At 38.3% G+C, this 13,817-nt stretch overlaps 1 long non-coding RNA gene and 1 pseudogene across 3 annotated transcripts; both read left to right on the forward strand.

Moving 5' to 3' along the window:
• The first annotated feature begins 211 nt into the window (after positions 1 to 211).
• On the forward strand, positions 212 to 9,859 carry LOC104210161 (uncharacterized; annotated as a pseudogene).
• A 452-nt stretch (positions 9,860 to 10,311) lies between these two features.
• LOC104210162 (uncharacterized) lies at positions 10,312 to 11,245 on the forward strand. Of its 3 annotated transcripts, none has more exons than XR_011405008.1 (3): positions 10,312 to 10,473; positions 10,587 to 10,692; positions 10,925 to 11,245. It is a non-coding gene; the product is annotated as an uncharacterized lncRNA (long non-coding RNA). The 3 variants fall into 3 exon arrangements; XR_011405007.1 differs by having other exon boundaries at positions 10,313 to 10,473; positions 10,591 to 10,692; XR_011405006.1 differs by lacking the exon at positions 10,312 to 10,473 and having other exon boundaries at positions 10,492 to 10,692.
• The last annotated feature ends 2,572 nt before the right edge of the window (positions 11,246 to 13,817 follow it).

Consider the following 13,817-nt stretch of genomic DNA (forward strand, 5'->3'; position numbering starts at 1 on the left):
GGAAAAAAAAAGAAATCGGCCCATACAGTTGAGCCACCCCTAGTCATTGTTGCACGTCCAAAATAGCTAAAGCCCAATATAGATCTTGATTGTGCAACTCTCTTCCTCTTCTTCCCTTCTTGTGTCTTTGCCGCCTCTTATTTTCTGCTAAATTCGTGCGGTTTTTTCAAATAAAATCCACACTGAATAGTAACAAACACAGAAGAAAAATATGCCCCGTACTACCACTTTGGAGTGCCCTGGTTGCCCTCCTCTTAGAGCTTTAACTTTTGACATTCTTGGATTAATCAAAGGTAAACCCATTTCAGCTTTAAATTTCTATCTTTCGATATAGTTTGAATCCTTTTTTGCCCTTTAACTAGATAGTCTTGACTCTCTTTTTTTCCCTAGAAAAATGGATTTTTATCTATTTTGTTTGAATTAAAACTGACCCTCTTTAGCTTAGAATTAGTGGTGCCAATAAGTAGTTATTTTCTTACGTATCTTTTTTGGGTGTAGTTATTGAAGGTAAGGGTGAGCAAAAGGAAGCTCCTAAGGTGGTGGAGAGATGGGGGGAGCCTGATGCTTCCAGGTGTGTGCTTGCCACGTCAATTGTTGACCGTGAATTTGACCCTGTAAGTTGTCTCTATGTACTTTGCTACATTATTTATGTGCTATACTGTTGTACCTCTGTGCTAACTTTTGATTCAGTGTGTGTTCTTTTTTCTCCATTGTTTATCAATGTTTTGTGTATGCAGTGTGTTTCTGTGTTTTCTACTTGCACGATCGAAGGTATAGGTTGAAGGGTTAGCCAGTTGGGTGGATACTTTTCGTGATTGAGAGTTGGTTTTGTGGGTGAGGTTATAGTATAGCAGCTGATTGAAGAATCACGTGTGATGTTTGGAGTTGTGCATTTAGTCCTATATCAGTTCTTAATCTGAATTCACAAAAGGGTAAAAGAAAATGGTTTGATTGTGGAACGTCAGAAGTCTAGAAGCTACTCCGATAATAGGAAAAAAGTTAGGCCGTACGGTATTTTCTTTTATTAGCTTATATGGATGGATTCATTCTTGTTTGACAAGTATTTTATACACGAATGACCAGCAACAAGGCTATGCTGGAATATTAACCAATTACAAGCTTCTGTTAGTTATAACAGAGTATATAAGGAGTTAAAAATGAATAACATTTGCATTTGCCATGTTGTCCAAGAAGATAGCCAAAGTATGCAAATGAACTTAAGACTAAGTATATTTTCTTGTTTGTCTTCTAAAATTCTGGCATTCCTCTCTTGCCAGATAGTCCACCAAATAGCTGCCGGGATGGCCTACAATAATCTTGTGTGAGTACCTATCAGTCTTCTGATAATCTACCACCGTAGAAGTTCCAAAAGAGTTCTAGGCGTAGCCCATTTGTGTCCCAGAAGAGTGAGAAGCATGTCCAGCAGCTGGGCAGTGATCCTAGAATGCAAAAATAAGTTCTTTACCTGACCAATTCCCTTTCTCTGTACGTAGCACTAAGTGCGGCAAGCATTTCTTCCCACCAACCAAATGAAGCTTTGGATCTTGTATGGTCCAGAACTTCTGTGAATTTGTTTCCAAGGCCAAGTTGTGGCTGTGGTAGGGTGTCATGAGAAATGGAGTAGCATGATTTAACGGAAAAAACTCTTCTTTTGTACCCATCCAGAAGACACACTCTTTTATTTAGGACAAATGGACAGGGTTCCTATCTCTTGTAGCAATAAGCATACCCAATCCAAATGCCAATCATTGCAATTCCTTCAAAAACCAAAAGTCCACCCACGAATGGAGTAATAACCAGCAATAATAGCTTTTGGATGGCTTCTTTCTTTTAATTTGCAACTTTGGACCTCTGGTCTCAGTGACTAGTTAACAGATAATAATTCATGTCAGTAACTCAAAAAAAAAAAAAAGAATTTTTTTTGAGGGTAGAAAAGAAGTAGAAATAATTTCATTCTTTACCTGGTTCAACCAAGTTAGAGACTTGAGTAATTTCAAGTGACAGCTCGGCCGAATATCAGGTTATGTGCTTTATGTAAACATGTATTTTGGTTATGCAAGTTAAACGCCCCTTGAGGCGTATAATTACTTCATACTGGCATCATGCAATGAATCATCTTGTTTAATTTTTTGGATAAGTAGAATCATCTTGTTTTGGAGGTCAAATTGTGCAAGGATGCCATAAAAGATTTCTTTTAATTTCTAATCAGTGTAGATACAATAAAGGTATTACTTAGAAGTTAGAACTAATTTGGAGAATATTGGATATTTATCTTCAATTGCCTGTGATGTAGTCTTTGAGTGTTATCTACTTCCAAAAAAACGTACTTTGACAATAGATATTTGACCTTTGTTGTTCTCTTTCCATTTTTATGCAGCTACTAGGTGTAGCAAGGAAAAATGGCTCGGTAAGGCTTTATCTTTGATCAAAATCGAGATAATATGAAATTGTCAAGTTTTCTAGAGTATTGAGCCTTATTTGTGCATCCTTTATTACATTTATACTGTACAGATTGACGCGCTTAGTCCTGTCAATGGAGATGTTCGTGCCTCCATTTCAAATGGAAAGTCAAAATGAAACAGGATCTGAAGATAATTCTATAGTTGGCTTACATCTATTTGGAAAAGAGAGATTGGACTCATCATCAAGGTATTGTCTTAGGCCCGCTTTAGAGAGTACAAGTATGAAATATTTGATCACCCAGGTTAGCTCATGGAGTAAGCAACTTGTAGTAGTAAACGCATTCTCAGACTTGGATACAGAACATATTGCTCAATAGCTTGGTCCTTCTCTTTAGCAATCCAAATTTAAATATGTGTTTCTCCTGCACTTAATTTGTGTGGAAAGAAGATTACCTTCTGATCGAATGTGTAATTGACACGTGAATTGACAAAAGATATTCGTGGAGTTGTTTGGCGTGCGGATGGAATGATGTTGGGTTATGTTTTCCGCATATCCTAATGACTAATGAGGAATATACCTTTGTCATTCTCTTTAAGTTGTAAATTTTATTTGCTATAAATAAAGTGCGTGCCGACCTTCGAGGCCAGGCTCAAATCCTGGCAAAGACAAAAAGTATTGGGTGATTTTTTCCTATCTCCCTAACCCTTGGTGAGTAGAGTTACCCGGTACATATGTTGGTTGGAGGTAGCTAGTACCTGGTACTTGGTGGAATAGTCAAGGTGCGCACATGTTAGCTTGAACACCACCTTTGTAAAAAAAAATCTATTGTAAATATGAGGCAGAGAGATAAGAGTAATATGCAACATGTTATTCTTGGCTTAATCTAGAACAATGCTATTTCTACTTCTATGTTAGCTTGTGTTAGCAAGACCCTTGTCTGTTAACCACGTGGAAAACATGAACTAAATGTGTATTTTTTGGTGTTCCACATGATATGAAGGCCAAACTTGAACTCAACATGGGATAAGAGTTAATCGCATGTTATCCCATTTGCTATCCATGAACTGCGCAGCCTCTCCCTATACAAATGTAATTATAAACTTCTGGCCTGTACCCAATAGGTGAAGATCGGAAAAATTGATGGTCACTAGAGTATCATTTCATATTCCATAATATCCAGAGTCAACATCGTCTAGGATGGTGATTAAAATTTCAAACAATGTAGTTTTGAAATGAAGGGGAGGCGTAATTGGTAAAGTTGTTGCCATGTGATAAGGAGGTCACGTGTTCGAGCCGTGGAAACAGCCTCTTGCAGAAATGTAGGCTAAGGTTGTGTACGATAGACCTTTGTGGTCCGGCCCTTCCCCGGACCCCGCACATAGCAGGAGCTTAGTGCACCGGGCAGCCCTTTTTTTTATAGTGTTTGAAATGAGTTATTAACTACTGGTAAGTAACTAGCATTGCAAGTGGTTTGCTTGCTCTGTGTTGGTCTGCATGTGGATTGAAGATTAAGATTGCCTCAGACATATGGCATCATTTTTGAGGAATCTCACTCAGAGCAAATCAGGCTTGTTTCTGAAAGTTTTTCTTCTTGATTTTATATTTATATAATTTCTTATACATTTATAGGTCATGTGCCCTGCTTACATGCACAAGAAAAGGACAAGCAAGCATGAAGTGTGTTAAAATGTCAAAGTCTTGAAGATTCTGGTAGTGAAGGTACTCAAACAACATGGAATGTTTGTGGTTCAGGCAGTATTTTGTGCTCTAAGGTAGATGCAGATGAAAACTATGCATTGTTTGGTGGGTGGGTAATCGTGAATATAGGGTTTTGGAAGATAACATTGATGATGGAAATAGCGTGTTAGTTAATGACCTCTTCTTTGATATATCAGGAAGGGTGTTGAGGTTAATATGTGGGATCTAAACCAATGCACTAAAGTTTGGACTGCGAAATCTGTGAGTTTCACCATCTTTCTCTTTAGAATTTGTGGGTGTAACAAACAATTGACTGGCTTTTTGATGTACTTCATGAATTTGACGTGTTGTTTTCTTGTTCTAGCCACCAAAAAACAGCCTTGACATATTCACCCCAACTTGGTTTACATCTGCAACTTTCTTGTGCAAAGATGACCACCGCAAATTTGTTGCAGGCACTAATAGTCACCAGGTACTTTTTTTTCCTTGTCAAATTTTTCTCGTTAGCTCCATTAAGTGTTGGCTTTTCATTTGTATCATGAAGGAAATTTTGATGCAACAGCTTCATAAGCCGTCTTGCCAGGAAGGACTTCATGTGGTTTATCATATAGCCGTCGTTTGACTAACACATCTAGGCATTCACAGGCATTTGTGAGGCTGCCAAAAGACAACCTTTTGGGCCACTTCCTTCTTGGAGTGGGTAGGGGAGTGAGGTAATGGAAAGGGGAGAGGGAGAGTTAGGTCCCAGAAATAATCCGACTAGGGCGCCAAATGGGTGGGCTGATTCTAGTCTTGGACGTGTTTATAACTTTTTGGTTCTCAAAAGTCGGTGATTTCCGCTCATAGGGCTTAGTCAAGGGGCAAAGGTTGAGGGACTTAGGTTTGAGTTCTGCGTCATACAAACCAAGCCTAGTATTTAAGTGGAGAAGGGTAGACGAGCGGGCCCATTATCCCTGAGTTTTGAAGGGTGCGGTTGGTCCTAAGGGTCGGCCTCAAACGGATATGTTGGTCATAAAAAAAAGTCGGTGATTCTCCAACATGCTATATATTTTAGGCTGGTCAACATCAGTGCTGAAATGGATTTGACTAGCTTAGCAGTCCGTCTAAACCATTTTCTATCCTTCCTTTGTCTTCTTCCTAGAATGCTGCTACTTTTTTTCATTCTCAACACCCCCCCCCCCAACCCCCCCAACAAAGCAGCCAACTATTGTACTGCTTCATTACCCGATTCCAACCACCACCCTCTATTATATTATTAACTACTGAGACCCTAATCATAGCCTATACTAGTCTATTGAAATCTATATCAACTGGAAGGAAGTCTCCATAAGTGGATCTAGACTAATTGCTCTGTGAATCTGCCAAAATAAAAGAGCTCAGCTAGTCATGCATTTCAGCCACACATCCTCACCTCACAAATCCTGCTTCAGTATCCCCTAGGAGTTCTCTGATTTCAGAGATATACCGGGACTGGTTTTCTTCAGATTCCGCAATGCAGTACCATCTTTTTACCAGTATGCTCTTCTGTTCCTTTCACTGTGGAGAAACAGCAGTTAATCTGTTGTTGGTGCTTCTCGAAGTTTTAATGGAGAGAAGCCTCTTGTTTTATTGTAATTGGTTTTTGGTTTAAATAGCATAGATTGCTTTCAGCCTATTAAATACACTAAAGTTGATCCAGATCAGATCCACATATACACCCATTCTGCTTACTGTTAAACCTGCAGCGTGTAATTGGACATAGATGCTCTAAAAGTTGTATTCTAAGCTTGTTCATTTTCATATCTGTAAATTTGTTGCTGATTTACCCATTAAATGTTTTTGGTGCTGATATATACTGTACGGACTGGGTAATTTATAGGTGCGTCTTTATGATATTGCTGCTCAAAGAAGGCCTGTTATTTCATTTGATTTTCGTGAGACCCCTATTAAAGCTGTGGCTGAGGATATAGATGGACAGACAATATACATAGGAAACGGGTCAGGCGATCTTGCTTAAATTGATATACGCACAGGTAAACGGTTGTCGCAGCATAGTGATCATTGTTTATGTTGTCATTAGACATAATCTTCATATACATCTTTGCCATATAAGTAGATACTATTTTATTATTGTTTGAAGAAGAGTGCATTGGAAAGGGTAAGATATCCTTAAGCCAGTATTCAGTTTACCCAAAATTATGGAGGATATTGCTTGGCCAATTTTATGATTGTGCATGTTCTTCTCCACATTTTTGTTATCCAAGTCTAAGTGTGTTCTGTTATTTGGTTCTGGCACGGAATTGATATCGTTTGTAGAAAGTAAGACAACGGATTTCCGTGGCAAACATAATACAACTTGTGTTTCTTCTACACTGATAAGGTTTCATGTTTAAGTTGGCCACTGTACTTTTTTTGTCTAATGCATAAGAACGTTGTGATATGGTTTATGACTTCAATTTCAGAAAAGCACTTGCACACAGACAAAGGTGTTCTTTAATGGTATTCTGTGTCGACCTGTTTATTTCTGCTTTTGTTTTAATAGCTTGAACTTCCTTCAATTTACTTCTCATTGACATGATTCTTGTTGTTTATGATAATTAACTCGTCAGTCTAGGAATACAATTTGCTCTCTCAATCGCGATTCTGATGTCTAGACTCATTTAATTTACATATTGTGGGTCTCACAATTGAGTGCATCCTTTTTGTTTCAGGGAAACTTTTGGGATCCTTCTTGGGGAAATGTTCTGGAAGTATAAGATCTATAGTGAGGCATCCAGAGCTGCCGATTATAGCCTCATGTGGTGAGTATTTGAAATCGCAGATAACTTCTTTATAACCCAGTTATAGCATTTGTCCATGGTCCTTGTATATACAACAGTTTTGATCTGGATATATGATTACTTTGTTGATGGAAGCTACTGCCTAGGAACACAGATATTGTCCTAAAGTCATGTTGGCTCCACATTTGCTGAATGCAACATATAATCTCATAATAGAAAGTCTGAAGCTTGTGAAACCTTGTATGTTACATTGTTTAAGAACTGCAAGCGTAGAACACATGCCTCTTTATAGAAGTGCTATTGTTTTTCTTCAACTCTTGTTCCTCATGAGTTATTCACGTGAACAAAGTTACTTTTGACTAGGATTGGACAGCTACTTACGCATTTGGGATGTCAAGTCACGGCAACTTCTCTCTGCGGTATGTTATTTGTCCATGCTACAGATTTTATAAGAAATGAGTGGACAATTCAATAGACAGCTATATTTTGGCTGAGCTATTGCTTAACCCCCCAAACACACACATACACACAATGAGTGGCTGTTGACTGCTCTCCTTTTGCTCTTCATATCAGTGCATTGCAACATTTTAGAACTGAAACTCAAATTTGACTTGATGTCTCTTTGGGTTGGTTTAGCTCTTAGGACTGTCAGAGTTAAAAAGTCAAGGCTCTAGATGTACAGAATACAAGTTCCATTCCTATCACATTAGATTAGATTGGAACTGAGTTTTTGTGAGATTTCTTGAGACAGAAACTGTCACTTTTGTAAGGATCCTGTGTTACTCACTGCACTATTTTTGTGCTTCTTTTGTTTCAATAAAATGTTCACTTATGTACCAGCAGAAAGTTTCTTCTTGAAACACTAATTTTTTATGTCCTTTATTTATTGGACAATCTACTTCCCATTATTCATCAGGGCTCTTTTGATAAGCTTTTTGTTTAGAATTCCTCAAAAACTTTGTCTGTTTCGGCAAATTGAATTGTTGTCTTTGAACACTCACTTTCACCTGATATATTATCGTCCTTCGACTTCGAACTGTTAAAGTTAAAACTTTCCTGACTTAGCATTCCAATTTGACCAAGTCATACTGGATTAGTAAACAATGGTTCTAGTGTCTCATGTTCTGTGTATAAAGATAATTGGTGATGTTTCTAAAAGAAGAGGTTATTACTTAAGAAAGAAACCCTTTCTGGCTTTCATCTTTTCGTTTCCTGCCTTTTTGGTTGACATAATTATTTGTCTTACATCATATGGGTCTAGATGTGATGAATTTTTGTGGTCAGATGCTATCTTGCTTTAACAGAGCTACTTTTTCCCTGTTACATGTTACAAAATAGTTAGCTGGTTTGATAAAAAAGATTCAAGTTTAACATGTGCTGCCTACCCATCATTAGCACCATGTAGCATGTATTGTAAGTCAGATCAAGAGTGGAATGCCATAAATATTCGTAAGCATGCATATATGCAGAAACACTACTAATGCGAGAATTTGCGTACTCCTATTTGTAAAAGCAAAATCTTTGGCTGCGACAACAGATAATGAAATGATAGTTATAGTCCATGGTACATAACATTGGGATTAATTTGGGTATAAAAGAATCTCCACCTATGTCAAAGCACAGCGTTTCCGAAGCCCGGATAAAAAGTAGGGTATCGATAGTGTAGAAATAGGTAAACTACGAACAAAGGATTCATATAGCCAAACCTGTACTACTTTGGGATTTAGGCATAGCTGATGAATTACGAACATGTATTTTTTATTTATCTTAAATCGGCACGAGACATAGATCCTCAAGTACTTAAAGCTGGAATTTGGATGCAGGTTTTCTTGAAGCAGCATCTTAGCAGTGTTGTTTTTGATTCAAAATTTTCTGCGAGAGATAAGCTTTCTTTCTACTTCTCCTAGCTCTTCGGTGATAATGCCTTGGTTTGTATGACTGTATCTGTGTCCAGATAGTACTAAATATTCTCTTTCTTTAGACATCAACGAATTTTCTTCAACTTGGATTTCCATCTGCCTTGTTCTTATGTTTCCCCTCTGACTTGTGGAATATAATTTTCTTTATACGGTCCAGTACACTAAATCCTTTTAGAATTTAGTATAGGAATTTGTCAGGAGAAATGGAGACAGAATGAAGTTATCATTTTTATATATTCTGGGTAGTCTCCCATACCATATTAGCAGGCTTATGAGCATATTTGGAATTCTTTGGTCGATTTTGTGCACTACTTTTCTCTTTGATTGCCCTAAGAGTTCTTTGATTGTTTTTACTTTTTATCCATGTTTTTTCCCCCTTAGTTTAATAGATTCTACCAATTACCAAGACTATTTTCTACCTAGCTTTTTCGTCTGATCCACATACCTTCCCCTCCGTTCCTTGTTTGCCTTTTCTTCTCTTTAAGATCTAACTATCCTAACAAGTAGATGTGTCATTATGCTTGTTCAGAAGCTCAGGTACCTCCTCGGCAACAAGATCCAGATGAAACATTACAGATGGAAGAGGAGGAAGGGAAGCCGGTTAAAAGGAAGAAAGCATCAAAAGAACACGTCGGAAGCAAGAAACCAAAGACCAAGAAAAAGAGTAAAAGGTCAAAAGGAGACAGTAGCGATGCTGCTGCATAATCAGTTTACTTCCTGGAATCACCTCGATGACCTTTTACTTTACGCCACCTGTTAAGCTAAAGGACCGTAGCATATACCAGAACGCGGTGATTATCAGTGAGAATTCTTGACTTGGTTGCATTTGTATGTGCAAGTATAAAGAACACGGAAACTTGAGTGGGTATTTGCTGAATGTAAGCGCCGCTTTGTGGTTCAGGAGGGGTTTTTTGTATTATTTTTCCCAAAAAAAGAGAGGCAGGCTGAAATTAGTACCTGATCATCTTGTTTAGTCTTTGTAATGCTTGATTATACAGATGACGAAATATTATGTATTCCCATTTGAAAGGCATTTTTGGAAGAGTTTTTTCTATTTTATAAAGACAATTGAGTTGGTTATAGGCGGCTCTGGCATGTGCTTTGTTCAAGCTAAACACCAATCTTTTGAGATTAAAACAACTATTTGAAAGGGGTAAAAATGACAAAAGAGAAAAGGCGCCTGTACTTTTACGACCACAACATGATATTTTTTTTCTCCCTAAAACTATCAACTTCTCATATCGATTTAGTAATTATTTTGGAAAGTATAAAAGAAATGATGGCATTTTCTCTTACGAAGAATATCCCAAGTGATCCATTCCAAATAGGAAAAATCAATTAGGGCCTTAAAGAAAAGAGAAACGGAAAAGGAGACTAAAACAAAGTTGGACACGGATTCTTAAGATTGAATTTTCGCCAAATTCTAACGTGAAGAGAAAAAATAGCCATGTAATACACCTGCTGTAAACCTTTTTTTACTAGTCACTTTCCGTCAATACAACCAAAATTTCCTAATGTCACCAACAGTCTCTTCTTTTTCTTTAATTTTCAGCAAAGGTAAGTACAAATGAAAAAGAAGAGACTGTTTACAATTATCTTTTCATATCTTGGTGACTCCTTTCTTTTTTTATTTTTTATAACCATGCTGGATCATGATAATTGTCTAAACTTTGGTGTATCCCTTCTGGGTGAAGGTGTGTGCAAAGACATGTAGAGTTCTTATTTTTGGAATTGTTTTATGAGTTTTGCTGTAACTTACAACAATATGTATTTTAACGGGACCTAATTTGAATGGACTTTTTGGAAGGTAGTGTGGAACTAATGCTGGTTACTCCTACTCTGCTGCAAATAAGAATATGGCTGTGATGTGGGAAGAAAAGACTTTGTATGATTATTTGCTCAACCCCAAGAAGGTATGGTTAAAGTTTATCATTATGCTAGATTTTTGTGTTTACATTACCACGGAGACACGGTTGTCTGATGGGACAACCTAACCTAACCTAATTGCATAACTTTTCTTGTGGAAATTGCATTTCATATCATATCAATGTTGTAGTTCCTTTTGTTTTCTGCTTTCTTGTGTTTCCTTCCATTAGAATCCGCCTTTCCCTTATTGGCAATTAATTCTGTTGATTGTTTCTACAGTACATACCTGGAACAAAGATGGTTTTCCCTGGTTTGAAGAAGCCACATGAAAGTGCAGACCTCATTGCCTACCTGAAATCTGCTACTGCCTAAGGAATTACCGACATATATTTTCTATTTTGTAGTCTGATAGGCATGTTTTGTTGTGCGGAGGAGGATAAACCATTGGTTTTTTAAAGTAATAAGTTGACCTCTTTTGGTCTGACTCATTTGTTTCCAGAGCACTGGTTCATACGAAATTTTTTGTTACCTTCTGAAGAAGAGGTGAAAAACACTTGGCAAACAATGCCAATTTTAATATCATTCTCTAATGATTATGTCTTTGGTGGTGTGTTGCTTTTCTTGGTCTTTTCTCCTTTCTCTTATTCGATGCAAATTTAAAGGTATAAATGATCCACTGCATAATAAGTTACAGGTATATGCATTGATGAATTATGTCTTATAAGTCCAAGAAATGCAACATTCTGGATGAAAGAATGTTGCTCTAGTTTATTTGAGTTTTTAGGGTTTCAAGTTTTTAATCGATATATTTCAGCTTGAACCTTCACCTTTGCTAAAATGGAGCACATATAGTCTTGTTAAGAGCAAACCCAAACAAATTGCACAAAACTAACGGCTTCTTTCCATGTGCAATGTATGTGACAGTAGAAACGAGACCCACATTGTGACGACCCGGCCGGTCGTTTTAAAAATTTACGCCCAAATCCCCCATTAACTGCTTTCCCCAAGTTTATTTATGCTATTTTGATTTGCCGGGATGTACGGTTTTGAGTTTCGGAGAGTTTTGGGACACTTAGTCCCTAAATGAGAGCTCAAGTGTTGGAAAGTTGACCGTAGTCGGAACAATGTGAAGACGGCCTCGGAATGGAAATCTGATGGTTTCGTTAGCTCAGTTGGGTGATTTCGGGCTTAGGGGCGTGTTCGGATTGTGTTTTGGAAATCCGTAGCTAATTTAGGCTTGAAATGCCGAAAGTTGAATTTTTGAAGTTTCCGGTTCGATAGTGAGATTTTGATCCGAGGGTCGGAATTCCATTCCGGAAGTTGGAGTAGCTCCGTAGTGTTTAATGTGACGTGTGTGCAAAATTTCAGGTCATTCGGACGAGGTTGGACAGACCTTTTGATCGAAAGCTTATTTTTAGAGTTTTTGGAATTCTTAGGCTTGAATCCGATGAAAAATAGGTGTTTGATGTTGTTTTGAGCGTTCCGAAGGTTGGAACAAGTTTGGTTGAGGTCCCGAGGGCCTCGGGTGTGTTTCGGATGCTCAACGGACCATTTTTGGACTTGGGGAAACATCAGATTTTTGCTGGTATGTGTTGCAGACTTTTCTTCATCGCGATCGCGTGGGAGGATCGCGATCGCGAAGGCTTAGATGAGGTAGAGGGAATTTTGTCCTTCGCGTTCGCGTGAAGAGGAATGCGAACGCGTAGCTATGGGAAATGCTGAACCGCGAACGCGTGGGCTAGGCCGCGTTCGCGTAGAAGGAATAAGGCGGCAATGGGTTGTTATGTGTTTCTCTACGCGATCGCATGGAGTCAACCGCGGTCGCGTAGGTCTGAGGGAGCTCAGTATCGCGTTCGCGGACAGGGTTCCGCGTTCGCATAGAGTAAATTTGAGGCGCGTGGTCTTTGTTCTTCGTGATCGCGTCTGGACTTCCGCGATCACGATTAAGGGAAAAGCTGGGCAGAATATAAAAATTTCAAATCGAGGGTTCAGCCATTTTTGAGAAAACTTAAGCTTGGGAGCTCGGATTTGAGCGAGATTTTGAGGGATTTTCAGAGATATATATTGGGTAACGATTCTTAACTCCTTTTTGCTTGCAACCCATTAATCCAAACATGAATTCATCATTTAATTTCGGATTGGAGATGAAAATTGGGGAAAAGTTGGAAGAAAGTTTTTAGACCTAGAATTCGACTTTTGATTGGCAATTTGACCTTAGATTTAGATAATTCTGGTATGCATGAACTCGGGATAGTGTGAGGATTCTAAAAATATAAATTTTACCCGATTCCGAGACGTGGGCCCGAGGGGCATTTTGGTTACTTTACCTAATTTCGCGTATTAGCTTAGAATTTTATTTGTAGAATCAGTTACTTGAAGTGTTATTTACGTTATGAAATTGAATTGAATAGATTTGGGCCATATTTGGAGTCAAGTACTCGTGGCAAGAGCGTGGTTTCAGATTGATTTTGAGCCGGCTCGAGGTAAGTGACTTGTCTAACCTTGTGTGGGGGACCTTTCCCTTAGGATTGGTATATTTGGTAATTGAAATACCTTGTACGTGAGGTGATGAGTGTGTACTTGTGCTTAATTGTTGGAAATTCGGTTTTCATTAAGTAATCACTAGTATGTTCCTTTCCTGTTTTTATTACTTGCATTATTAAGCCTACTGTTAGCTTAGGAAAGCATGTCTAAGTGACTTAATTGCTTTATTTTCTCAACTTGCCTTACTTGAATTCTGTGCAGCATGCTAGGTTAGAATCATTTGTTTCCTTAATATGAAATGGACTACGGAACGAGATTTCGGTAGATCCCTGCGCACTATGAGTTGGACTACGGGACAGGATCCCGGGAGATCCATTGGATATGTATATATGGGACTACAGGACGGTAACCTGGGAGATCCCTGGTTGTTATTTTGGTGCTAGGTCGCATTTCTTTCTGTGTTTTGCCTTGTCTTTGTAATATTTGTTGTTGCCCCTTTTTATATCCTGTGTTACTTTCACTGCTGTATTTATTTATATTGTTCTGTTCTATAGTGTCAAACTTTATACTTTATTTAACCTCAGTAGGGCCCTGACCTTCCTCGTCACTACCCGACCGAGGTTAGGCTTGGCACTTACTGAGTACTGCTGTGGTGTACTTATGCCCCTTTTGCGCATGTTTTTCATGT

Source organism: Nicotiana sylvestris, chromosome 2, assembly GCF_000393655.2.
Source record: "Nicotiana sylvestris chromosome 2, ASM39365v2, whole genome shotgun sequence".
In the NCBI taxonomy this organism is placed as follows: domain Eukaryota; kingdom Viridiplantae; phylum Streptophyta; class Magnoliopsida; order Solanales; family Solanaceae; genus Nicotiana; species Nicotiana sylvestris.